The 13,622-nt window shown below is 41.0% G+C and overlaps 1 long non-coding RNA gene across 1 annotated transcript in view; it reads left to right on the forward strand.

The window, feature by feature from the left end:
* The window catches only part of LOC132685564 (uncharacterized), a 43,621-nt gene extending 30,671 nt beyond the window's left edge, over nt 1–12,950 (forward strand). Inside the window, exon 4 of the long non-coding RNA XR_009613210.2 lies at nt 12,771–12,950. This is a non-coding gene — a long non-coding RNA (uncharacterized LOC132685564). The remainder of the gene's footprint in view (nt 1–12,770) is intronic.
* Nucleotides 12,951–13,622: the final 672 nt, after the last annotated feature.

Below are 13,622 nucleotides of genomic sequence, written 5' to 3' on the forward strand. Positions count from 1 at the left end.
GAGAGAGAGTGTGTGTGTGTGTGTGCATGAGCAGGGGAGGGGCAGAGAGAGAGAGAGAGAGATGGAGAGAGAGAGAGAGAGACAGACAGAGAGAGAGAATGAATCCCAAGCAGGCTCCCTGCTCAGTGCAGAACCCACCCTGGGGCTCAATCCCACGAGCCATGAGTTCATGACCTGAGCTGAAATCAAGAGTCGGATGCTTAACGGACTGAACAGTATACTTAGGCGCCCCTTTCTTTCTTTGGCTGTGTTTGGGGTGGCTCTGGATATTGGGAGGATGATATCTTTTGTACCCTCTTTGAGGATGCCTTTTTCATCCATAGGGTTGTTCAGTACTTGCAGGAATGTTTACTCTTTGTCCTGGCTAAAATCTGACAAGACAGTTGAAAGGACTTTTTAAGTAGCTCTAGAATCAGAAGTTGAACAATTTTGAAGCTGATCTGTTCAGAACCTGTCTGGAACTTTTTTTAAAAGGCCTTCTCCCCTAAGCTAAAATGAAACTATGTACCCAGAGGCAAAGAGAAACATTCCAGAGACAAACAGCTTTCAATCTAGACACAGGAAGCTTAGGTTTCCATCTTAGTTGAGGATCTTCTCCATGATATGAGGAAGCAATCTGAAGATAATATAGTTGGATAGGTGGGTCAGCTCCTGATTTCATGCATGTTGCAACTGAAATATTTGAGGAATTAAAAACAGCTGAATAGGTAAAAAAGATATAGGATATATATACTCAGCCTTAAAAGGTGAAATCCTGCCATTTGCAATGATGTGGATGGAGCTAGAGAGTATTATGTGAAGTGAAATAAGTCAGACAAAGAAGGACAGATTCTGTATGATTTACTCATATGTAGAATTTAAGAAAGAAAACAGACGAACAAAGAGAAGAGAGACAAAAAAACCAGACTTAAACATAGAGAACAAATTGGTGGTTGGCGTAGGGGAGGTGGGTGGGGGCATGGGTGAACTAGATAAAAGGGATTAAGAGTACACTTACCACGAGGAGCAGTGAGAAATGTATAGAACTGTTGAATTATACTGTAACGAGTGTTCTGTGACACTGCATGTTAATTATATTTCAATAACGCAAACAAACCACTGTCCTACAAAGTAGGCCAGAATTTCTTACATAGATCTGTCTTCGGGCCGTGCCATGTTACCTCACGTGGGGTTCCTCATTTCCATAGCATTTTGAAAAAATAAATTTTCCTATTGAACGTGCCTTATGTACGTATGTTTATATGTCTGGATTTGGAGGGATCCAGAAGACAATGTTCTTGAATGAAGCAGTATATCAGTAGAATGATAAGTCTTGCTAACAAGGGTTATGTGATTGTGCCTTTTCCACTTAAGAGTGTAAAAATCAAAAAGACAAAACATCCAGTGCAGGAGGTCTGCCTTTGTTCTTCCAGTGGGGGCTGGGGAGGTGAAGGACTACAGATCCAGATCTAGTTTATTGTTTTCTTCAAGCATTAATATTCATCCTTTACTGCCAGGAATGCTTGTGAAGCTCTGTCACTTGAATTTAAAAAGGCTTTTGAGGAGGGCTCCACACTGTCTGCTCTGAACCGGGACCTCGCTATTCTTATTTGTAAACTGTCAGCATGAGGCAGGAACTAACCATCAGGAAGATTGGCTTTCACAAAAATATAAAGTGATTAGAAAACTCCAAACATCTATAAGCCTAACTTCTTTCATGCCTTATAGTTTTCTTTTTCTTGTGCTTTATGAAAAGAGCAGAACATCCACTGGGGATTTTCATTCATTGTTTTGTTGACTCTTAATTCACAGATGATTTATGCCATGGCTGCATTTGCAGAATCGGTTCATGAATATAGACTCTAAGAGAGCCAAATAACATTACACAAAGTTTTTCTTTCTCCGCTCTTAAAACTTTCCATGATATTCAAAGTGAGTGCCTTCTGGATTTTTTCCCCCCTATTTCAATACACCAGAGAGCCAGAAGATGGAATCAATGTTCTATTAAGCAAGGATTGAATAAAGGCTCTATCTTACGAATTATTGGTTGTCTCTATTTCATGTGTGTGGTCTCCTCAGTATTTACAAATGCAAGATAACTTTCCCAGTCACACATGCCGCTCTCCCAAAAGTGCTCATTTGGAGACACTGAGCCCTCAGAGTGGGGAAAAAAAAAACCACCAAGCAGTGAGTTTTAGAAATGAAAAACGTGGCAGCTCAATCTCAGTAATTACAGGGTACCACTGAAACTTGGGTCCACCAAGGCTTACCTGATTTTTTTAAGGCTTATCTTGACTTACGTCAAATTTCTATCAGGCCAGAAGTGTGTTGTTTGTAGGGAAACACACCTTTCGGGAAGAGCCTTTAAACTGGCTCTGTGCCCCCTGCTCACACCTTTCTCTGTCACAGAGAAAGAGAGCTCACAAAGAGAGCCCAGAAAGATGGGCATGTACCATTCTTTCCCTATTGGAATCACATACCAACAGCCCCCGGCAAATGACCAACATTTAATGGGATTTCAGTCTGCCATTAGAATTGCAGTTTCCCAGAATAAAAGGTGCACAGTTGCCTGTGGTCCATGATGCCTTTACGATCTTCCCATCATCTTCCGTGTCCTTCGCCACCATAGTATGGTGCAGATTCTTCTTGCAGGTCACCGTTCATTGTCCTAAATTTCCTGGCTTCCTGGTATATTTACCAGCGTGAGCTCTTAGAGACCAGAAATTCTGTCTTTTGTCTAATGGAAGAGCTAGCAAATGCAGGAATTCAGGAAGTGTTTGTTTAATAAATGAATAACCAAGCAATGAATATAAATGAATAGAACCAATGCTTCATCTACTCTTTCAATATACCACTTAACTTGCATAGATAGGCACTAAAAATCATTAAAAAAAATAAGACATTATTTTTTAGGGAGTTCAAGTCCCCAAGTTGAGAAAAAAGTCTACGGCCATACCACCCTGAACGCGCCCGATCTCGTCTGATTCCAAGTTGAGAAAAAAAAACAAAAATAGTTTCTTGCCAAATTTTTGAAGAGGAAAAAGAGAAATGTCTTAGTCAAGAAAAAAAAGTGATTGATACACTCTGAGTTTTGCAAAATTATCTACATTTAATTCACTTTGTGTATATTTTCTGATTGACTTTTATCAGTTGTTTGTAGTAGAGTTGGGTGTGAGAAGAAATACAAGATGCAGCTCCTTTTTTTGAAGAAAACTTAAGATTTAGTGTACGTAGGGCCATTACGTAGAACCTTTAGAAATACTTTCGGAAGCGTTGTAGGACTCATGAAACCTGAGGTGTTCGTAGAGTCTCCACAGAGGACTCTAGAGCACAGGGCACTGGCCGGGAGCTTGGACTCTGTAAAGGTTTCCTGCTATAACTCTACTCTTTCCAGCTTCGCGTCTTTGTTAGTTAGGAGTCTCTGTTCTCATTGAGAAGACATAATGAGATGAGGTGAGATGTCCTCATCTATAAAATGGGGGTTCAGGTGTCATGGCACCCTGCATCCGAGGACTGGAGTGAGAATTGGGTGAGCTGATGTAGGCAGAATGCTTAAAATGCTATCTGGGGGGTAGGAAGCAAGATCGGCGATTCTTTGTGAGCAGAGCAAGTAAATGGTGCAAAGGGAAGGAGAGGGATGAGCCAGAGGCACAGCATTCGCAGGTTCAGGAATTTAAGTCGTGGGGTGATCGAAGAGTTGAAGAATTCAAGGGGGCTGGAGCACGCGAATCCCGTGTCCAGCGTGAATGTGGCTGTAACGGGAAGGCAGACAGCTTGTGGGTCCCAGCCTATGAGCCCAGGGCTGTGAAGTTTTCCCCGTGAAACGACTGCACAGACAGCATTTGCTCACTTTTCTTGTAGTATATACTCTCGCTTGACTCGGTAACCTTCTTATTTTACATGGGAGCCGATTTTTAAAACTAATCTACCCTAGCTCTTAGTGTACTTATTCAGTTACATTTCCTTTCATTAGTTGTTGTTACTTATTTTAGAACTCTATTTATGATCTTTTAAATGAGGAGAATACAAAGGGTAAAAGAGAGGACTTAGGGGATGTTTGAGCCTAGGGAGGCTATGTGTATCCTTTTCTCCTGGTTGGTTCACGAGGACACCCTAAACCCTTCCAGGTTCCTGTGGTTCCTTAGGCAAAAAAAAAAAAAAAAAAATCACGACTCTAGAAAAGACCAATAGTCTTGGTGTAGAAACAGGTGAACCGACATTTCTTCTGAAGAGAAAAACTTGCCCATTTCTTGGTGGATCTGTTATAATTTCATGCGTTTCTCAGGCCCCTCTACGAGGAAACCTGTTAAATAAAACCCATGGTCGCCAGCTCCCTCAGCTCACAGCAGGAACAGTGACCGTGCTATGCGGACACCCCTGAGTGGGTTTAATTTTAAAGCAGTGATTCCTCACCCCCAGAAAGCACATTGTTTTCTCTGGTTTGGGAAAGTGAGAAAAGATGACAATGTGGGAAATTTTTCACAAAACTATCTTTTTTTTTTTTTTTTAGTTTAAAGGATGATAATTTGGTCTGAAGTGATGATGTTTCATTTTTTTTGTTATTAAAATATTCCTTTAATGAACTCATGGTAACAAAAGATGATGATAATCTAACATGTTCCTATGTCTCAAGACACGATGCTGATATCCTTATGATGCTGTCTGTTCTTCAAATCTGTTACTACTTAGTAACTTCGAAATGTCTGGGGTCTTCTGTTCTAGAGAATAACCAATAGTCCTAAAGCAATTATGAGAGTTTTTGAGGAAAGACAATAAAGGGTACCAAAGGAACTACTGGATTATTTTTCTAAGTTCTTCTAGAAGAAGGTGTTTTTTTTTTAAATTGTTTTCATGTTTATTTTTGAGAGGGAGAGGGTGAGAGTGGAGGAAGGGCAAAGAGAACGAGACACAGAATCCCAAGCAGGCTCCAGGCTCTGAGCTGTCAGCACAGAGCCCGATGTGGGGCTCGAACTCACAAACTGCGAGGTCATGACCTGAGCCAAAGTCAGATACTCAACCTACTGAGCCCCCCAGGTGCCCCTAGAAGAAGTTTAATTAAACTGAGCTGTTGAAAGTGATATTCTTAGAATCCTCTGTACACATCTACTACATAAAGCCAGGACACAACCTCTTTGTTCTTTTCCACATGATCTACATGTTCCTGCCTTCACACTTCTGCTTCTAATCTTCATGGAGGCAGAAATGCCATCCCCCATCTTTGCCCGAGGAAAGCGACATCAACTATAATGCCCAGCCCAAATGTCTCCTTTCTCATGAAAAAGTCCCTGGTTGTTTCCACCTCTTCTTCCAAAATCTTGGGATGTTTTATGTAAACCTTCCTTATATTTGTTTCTTTTGAAGACAAGTGTGATACTCTTGGCTGATGTATTGATTGCCTGCAGTGGCCATGGCAAAGTTCCGAAACCTGGGTGGATTAAGACAACAGAGGTGTGTTGTCTCACTGGTCTTGAGGCTGGAAGTGTGAAACGACAATGTTGGTGGGGCACACTGTCTCTGGAGGCACTGGGGAAGGCACTGCTCCATGCGTCCTTCTCCCCTGCTTCCTGTAACCTCAGGCGTTGCCTGATGTGTGGAGGCATCTGTCCAGTACTCTGTCGTCTGGGGACGTTCTCCCCAAGTGTCCTCACACAGTCTGCCCTGTCCACGTTTCCCTGTTTCATGATGACACCAGTCATATGGGATGAGGGCCCACCCTAATGACTTCATTTCACCTTGATTACCTTTGTAAAGACCCAGTTTCCAAATAAGGTCCCATTTTGATGTGGTAGGCATTGGGACTTCAGTGTAGCTGTTTAAGGGGACACAGTTCAAACCATAAGTAGTTAAGGTGATTGGTGCTGGGGATTCCAGGGGCCACTGAGAGATGAGGTGGGGGAGAGAAACTGGGAACAGACCATAAAGACACTTTCTACCAAGTTGGGAGTTTCGGGATTTATGAAATGTATTGCTCGTCTTCACATCCTTGTATCAGTAGCACAAGATCCAAAGTCCCAGAGGACTTGAAGTTTTAAGTGTTATCCCCTGGCTACTTAGGGTAGAGGAGGGACTTAGCCCTTTGGCTTCCCTTTCCTCAAGACTTGTTACTGGTGGATTTCCCAAAAGAAAGTGTGGGTTGCATTTAGAAAGAGAGGCTTCAGGTAAAATAAAAGCAAAAACAGTGAAATTTCTTGACGCAAAATGATTCAAATAGAGTTTCATACTACTATAAAATTCAGTCAACTTGACAAGACTGTGTGTGACAATACAACAAGACATGTGTTACAGTTATTTCTTCTGCTCACAAAGTATCCACATTCTTTAGCAGCTGTGACATAATAATAAATATAAATTTGGTCTCTGTCCTTGATTCCTGACACAGACCTCCTCAAACCCTTGTAATTTCCTGAGTAATGGTTATAATAGAAGTGTCTTATACAGACAGCTCTGTCTGGTGATAGGAGAATCTTTTGTTCTTTTTTTTAATTAATGTTTATTTATTTTGAGAGAGAGAGTGCATGAGCAGGGGAGGGGCAGAAAGGGAGAGGGAGAATCCCCAGCAGGCTCCATGCTGTCAGCGCAGAGCCCAATGCAAGGCTTGGCCTCATGGACTGTGAGATCATGACCTGAGTCAAAGTCAAGAATCAGATGCTTAAGCAACTGAGCCCTCCAGGCATCCCAGAGCATCATTTGTTCTAATGAGACAACTCTTGGTGGGGTCCTGGATGGGGACTGGACCAAGCCATCCACCAGGGAGGTTGAGTTCGTAATGGATCATGCCTACATGACGAACCTTCATTAAAATCCCTAAGCTATGCTGTTCAGAGACCTTCCAGGTTGGTGAACACATCCACCTACCTGGAAGGTGGCGCCCCCCCCCCCAATCCCAGGGGGACAGAAGCTCCTGCACTCAGGACCCTTCCAGACCTTGCCCATGAACCTCTGCATCTGGCTATTTGTGTGTATTCTTTATAATATCCTTTAAAATAAACTGGTGAATGTAAGTATTTCCTTGAGCTCTGTGAGCCTTTATAGAAAATTAGTGACTCTGAGGAGAAAGTGGTAAGAACCTCCAATTTAAAGCCATTGAGTCAGAAGTGCAGGAGGCCCAGGACTTGTGATTCACATCTAAAGTGAGAGGCGGTCTTATACCCCTAATCTGTGGGGTCCATGTTAACTCTGGATAGGTAGTGTCAGAATTTAATTGTAGGACACTAAGTTGGTGTCTGGAGAGTTGGAGAACTAGTTGGTGTGGTAAAAACAATAAATAAAGTACATATTTGGTATCAGAAGTGTTTTGAGTGGAGACAGGTTCCCTTTAGCAGCTTAAGACAACCCCCATTCTATTCTATCTCACAATTGTGGGTCGGGGATTTGGACAGGGCTCAGCTGGATGTTTCTTCTGTTCTGTGTGTTATCAACGAAAGTTCTTGGGGGTACCCAGATGGTACTTAGGCTGGTCTGGCCTCTGCAGAACTTAAGGAGAATTAATGAGAGGTTAGAACCGGCTGGATTGTCGACCAGACATGTACAGTGGTCTGGCCAGCACATGGTCTCAAACTAGCCAGATTTCTTACATGGTTGCTCAGGGACACAGAGAGACTTTCAATAAGCCTGAGAATGTCACAGCGCTTCTTGCTGTCAGCCTCAGAGGCCCAGGAGGTAACACCATATCCATTAAATAAGTTCCCAAGTCCACGCTGCATTCAAGGGGAAGAGAATCAGACCCTACCTTTCAGTGGGAGGAGCAGTGAAGATTGTAGAGCCATCCACCACAGCAAAACTTAACATGAGGATGACTGTTACTCAAAGTCCTGCAGATATTTTGGGAGATGCTGATAAAATTTCCGACTTTATTTACCGTACACTCAAGCAAGTAAACATTTAAAAGTTAACCCAGTGCTTAGCTGTAGCATTATAGCACTGTGTACCCATCCTGGGTATAAATAAAGCTAAATCTACTTCCTGGAAAACATTACCACTAAAAATATTTTAGCAGTTTAGAATTGAGAGTGCTTACTTAGTTAAGCCATCTGCTTAATTTCTAAAACATCCCATATAACCGTTTCTCCCGGTATCAGGTAGACTATTGTACTAGCGTGACTTGAGAGTCATCGAAAGAATGCCATCCGTTTGACGAGTAATTGAAGTTTTAGATATGCACAAACAGATTCCTATCAGGATTTCATCGTATTTCTCTTGGAAATACAGCACAGCTTAAAAAAGAAAATGGCTTTGGGGGTGTTGCCATAATGAGTGGGGACAAAGATTAGCACCACTGGGAGTATTTACAATCCCAACCCTTGGATACTCTGCTGTTTTCTTGGTTTTACACGGTTCCGTAAAACACAAATAGCAGCTTTATTGTCTCTCTTCTGTTGTTTTACAAGCTTCGTGTTGGCAGCCAGGCTTATGATGCAGTCAGCACTTTCAGACAGGGATGCACAAAAAACATTAGATCCGAGAAGAGAGGCTCGGCCACGCTGATACCCTGTAGTGTTGTTTCGGGAAATGCCATGCTGGTGATTACAAAGGCTGAGGTCATATATTTCTACCACCACATCCTACCATTATGGTAGTTCTAATTGTAGTGAGCTGTGGAATCAATGGATGAGAAAAAAATAACTTTTCTCCAGAAAACTAAGGAACACACAAAATAAGACTTTAAATGTTTGGCGATCTTTTGTTTAATAACATAACATTACAAAGTATGGTACATAGTGATTCTGGAAGAACAAGGAATAGTGTAAGCATATGTTTAATTGAGGATCTTGGTGTATAGAAAGCTATTATTAGTGTTATCAACATCATCATGTTGTATGAAGTTATGGTCTCGAGGACTGTCTGACTGAGGTTAAAAGCAACCTCAACAATGAGTTAAGACAACAATTAGTCTGTGACCAATCAGGCTGCCGTTCGCTAATTACGGTACCATTAACTACTTCTCTACCAACATGTACTCTTGTGCTGTGGACAAACTATTATTTTCTGGTTTTTTTCTTACCACCAAAACCACAAAATTAGAATTGAAAGGTAAAGCTGTGACCTCTCTGACATACATTCCCACCTAGTAGAGTCAATATTTGCCCAATGCAAAAGAGTACCTTCCCATGGTAGGATTTTTAATTTTGGTCCATTTTGCAATATTAAGTTTATAAACAAAGAGAAGGGACCTTCTCTCAGGTCCACGATAAAGAGAATGTGTCACATTTGTTCATTCAGAACTGTTTCCGGTCCGGTGGTATGTGTAAGGCAGTATGCTGGTAGAGGGGTTCAAAAGATGGGTGAAAAGTGTCTGTGACACAGGGCTTTACAGTAAAATCGAAGAGAAATATATGTCATACAGATATTGTAAGTGGTGATTTTATTCTTCGGATTTTCTCAAGTGAGGCTTTATAAGATTTTTCATCTTAAGTTTTAAGAATGATCACTTGACCTATTCTTCTTTTACTATGTTGTTATAGAATAAATTTAAACTTTGGCTCATCATGTTGGGATTCCCATACATTCTCAATTTCACGTCTCTGAATTTAGTCATAGACTCCCATAAGGTAATTTTCCTTTTCACTTTAAAATCGCATTGTATCTCTCTCAAGGATAAAAGTATTTGTAATGCAAGTTATAGGGCACCTATGATAAGAATATATATTTTATCCATATTGGATTTCAAACCTTATGTTATGCTGGGATTAAACACATAAGCTGTTATAAATAAGGGGAACCTATATGACTAGGAGTTTTAAATGGTTAGATAGTAATACATCTGAAAACCCACCATCCAGAGATGCTTAGTGGTGTCATGAAGAAAGTTATTAGTGCCACATTGGGAAGAATCTATTTTTGGAACAAATGCAATGTTCCCCTTTGTGACAGCATAGGAGGGACTCCACATCACGGCACAGACTACAGTCAAATAAAAGAGCTGGGGTGTAGACAGACAGACAAAACCTTTCCTTTGGTAACAAGCACAGACAGCTGTCAGCATTTTGTTCAACCTCCTGCAGCAGAACTTTACAGAATCATTTCCTAATATGGAACATAAAGTGAATTTTGAGAAATTTATTCAGAGGGGGACAATCTTCATGTGGTCAGGAGGCCCTGATACAAGGACCGAGTTAAGCACAGATTCCCTTGAAGAGAACAGTGTGGATCGTAGAAGATTGGAGGCTGAATGCAGAGAAATGTAGATCTTACTACGATTACATTTTCTTGGTCGTAACTTTCATGGTTTCTTTAGTGTGGAGACAATAGAAATTATCTTCAGACCCTAGGGCAAATAACACAGACTCACACTAACTGCGTTTTATTCAACAGTATTCAGGGGATAAATGCAGTGCATTTCCCAGGAGACTTTCCTTTGGTCTCAGGGTCACATGTTGAGAGGGTTTTGGGGGAGGCACTGGGGCATGACAGCAGAGTCACAAAAATGGGAGAGATACTTTGATTGATGTGATGTGTCTCCTCTCAAGAGAACCAAGCGAATCTTCAGCAGAGTGAATTAACAAGATCCTTCTCTCCAGCAGATGTGTTTTATGGAAATCAGAACGGTGGAAATGAGGCAGCAGATGTAGGAGTGGAAGTGGAAGATTGTAATGGAGACAAACACAGGCATTTAGAGAAAGTATGGGGAAGGCTTTGAATTTAAGGGTAGAAGACACATGCATGGATGTTCTGGTCCTGCCATTCCCAGCAAATCCCTAAGTGTCTACTAAATATATGAATTAAAGAACCTAGTAATGGGCACCTGGGTGGCTTAGTCGGTTGGGCGTCTGACTTTGGCCCAGGTCATGATCTCATGGTTCGTGGGTTCGAGCCCCACGTCGGGGTCTATGCTGACAGCTCGGAGCCTGGAGCCTGTTTCAGATTCTGTGTCTGCCTCCCTCCCTCCCTCCCTCTCTCTCTCTCTGTCTCTCTCAAAAATAAACATTAAAAAAGTTAAAAAAAAAATGAACCTACCAGATTAGGTGGGTTCAACCAATTAGAATTTCAAGATTCTGGTACTCAGAGCAAGTCATATCAACTAAGTAATGACCTCTCCAGTTTTCTCTTTTAAAAATATCTGATTCTGCTACATTTTACATTATCATTTTAAATCGTAAGACACCTACATGCATGCCTAGACTTGCAAAGAATATAATTATGTAGAGAGACTTAGCATTTATTCCAAACCTAGGGGTGTTTTACCTTGTACTATTTTGGTTGTATTGCCTTGCAGAGCTGAACTCTGGTTTTGCAGTCTTTTCTCCTCATTCTTGCACCTAAACCTATCTTACAGGATATTTCTACCCAGCTTTCTCTTACTTTCTTGTGCAGAGGTACACAGGAAAAATAGCAGAACTGTGTATGGGTAAATTAAAGAATTATTTCAGTAAACATGTGTTCATAGCCTGCTAATGGCGGGCACTAAGTGTGTCCAAACACTCAGGGATATTCTTCAGGGCACCAGGGATATTAAACAGTGCCCATCTTCTGCTGCCACGAGTCTTCCAGACCTAGTGTTGCCTGTCATATGAAGGGGGTGCTCGGTACATATGCAGCACGGATTTGTGTTGGATTCTGTGGGACGCTCCCTAATTATTATCTAGAAGGATGACCCGTTGTGAGTTTGAAGATGGGTGATTTAACATAAAGACATGACTTCCATATCAATTATTCTGAACACTAAAAGTTCAAGTTCCTTCTCCTGTGTTGGGGCCCATGCTAAACCCCTCAGGATGCACAAGATGGGTGCTCAGGACTTAGCGTTGCAAGGGCCTGCTTCACTGAACATGAGAAGCATTCTTCAACATGGAAAACACAAGGGGCGCCTGAGGCTCAGTCAATTAAGGATTTGACTCTTGATTTCAGCTCAGGTCACAATCTCACTGTTTGTGAGTTTGAGCCCCATGTCGTGCTCTGTGCCCTGGAGCTGCTTCGGATTCTGTGTCTCCCTCTCTCTCTGCCCTTCCCCCAGCTCTGTCTCTCAAAGATAAATAAAAAATTTTAAAAATGGAAAAAAGAGTTTGTTTCCCATTGTCTGAAATTAATATGGTTTGTAGAAACTGTTGTGCATAAGCATTTCTAGTTTGTTCGTTTTCTTAATAGGAAGTGTTGTTCAGCGAGTATTTTATGTATAAAAACTATTGAACCAGATAGTATCAGGTATTTACCACAAAGAAACAAAACTCTGATGTGTTTTGAAAAAGGCAATAATTTATGCAGATTTCACCGGCACTGGTGAAAAGAGCCTTCCTGACTGACAGAGGGACCAATCAGATGACAGGCACATTGTCATCTGATTCCTTGGGCCCCCACAGCACGTGGTAACCCACGGAGGCAGTAGTTATCGTGGGGTGTCATAAACAGAGAGTGTGACCCAGCTGTGCTTAGGAACTAATAATAAAATACTTAGATTCTATCCATTACAGAGATGTTTTTGAGTGAAATGGAACCTGCTAATGACCAAAAATTTGAACAAGGCTATAGGAAAGATAAAAGTAAGGAATTTTGGAAGAATATCACTGCCTTATAACTTTTACCTACTTCCAGAGACACCTCTAGATACTCTGAATTTTGCCTCAGAAGATTTGGTTAGAAGTTGAGCCTGTGCATAGTCAGATCCAGAATTGTGCTTTGGAAGATGCCACCCTCGCAGAATGCAGCGTATTTTAGGATTCATAGAATACCACGTGGTGCCCTGGTTTGGCAACAAAAGGGCTCTGTGTGGATGGTTCTGCCAGAGGCCCTGCCACGTACTAATATAGCAGTGGTGGGTGCTATACGATATACCATTGTTTTTTTGTGCTTGCTTTCAGTGAGAGCTGATAGGATAAGATGAATCTGCGCTGTCCCGTAGAGTAGCCATTGACCACATGTAGCTGTTGAGCACTTGAAATGTGTCTAAGCCAACTAAGATACACGGTAAGTGTGAAATACATTCCAGAATTTGAAGATTTCGATGAAACAAAGAATGTAAAACATCTCATTAATAATGTTATTGCATGTGGAAATGATAATATTTTGATTATATTGAGTTAAATAAAATATACCATTAGGATTAATTTCATCTGTGTTTTTTCTTTTACTCTTGGAAAATCGAAAATTGCATATGTGGTTCACATTTGTGGCTCACGTATTTCTATCAGATAAAGCTTCTATAGACAGTTGTGGTAGAATAATGAGAAGATAAAAGTGAGATGGGAGTAAAGCACTAATAATTTTGGTTGTCAGACTTTCCATTTTTAAGGGTTAAGGATACTGAAGAGATGAGTAAGTACAGGTAATGAGAAAAGTAAACTATAATTGAAAGAGGGCTGGAAGAGTCCAAGTTCTACAATATTGATTTATATGTGGCTAACAAAGTGTTGCTATTGTGAATACATTTTTTTTTTTTTTGCTAGACCAGGAAGAAACGTAAGTTTTTAGTAAGGATAAAGAACTAAATCAAGGAAAGTAAAAAGTATATGATTTAGGTGTACACGCAATTCACGTATACCTGAATACATGTCGGAGGAAGTTAAGGTTTGCATTTGTCCCACTTCTGAGACATGTCAGCCTTTTAAAAATATCAGTGATTGATTCACATAAAACTATGATGTCATTCCTTGGAATAAGTTATCTTCTCTTTGTCAAAAACCAAATTCTGTTCACCAAGTAAAATAAAGCAG

Source organism: Panthera onca, chromosome D2 (genome assembly GCF_046562875.1).
Source record: "Panthera onca isolate mPanOnc1 chromosome D2, mPanOnc1 haplotype 2, whole genome shotgun sequence".
Taxonomy (NCBI): Eukaryota; Metazoa; Chordata; class Mammalia; order Carnivora; family Felidae; genus Panthera; species Panthera onca.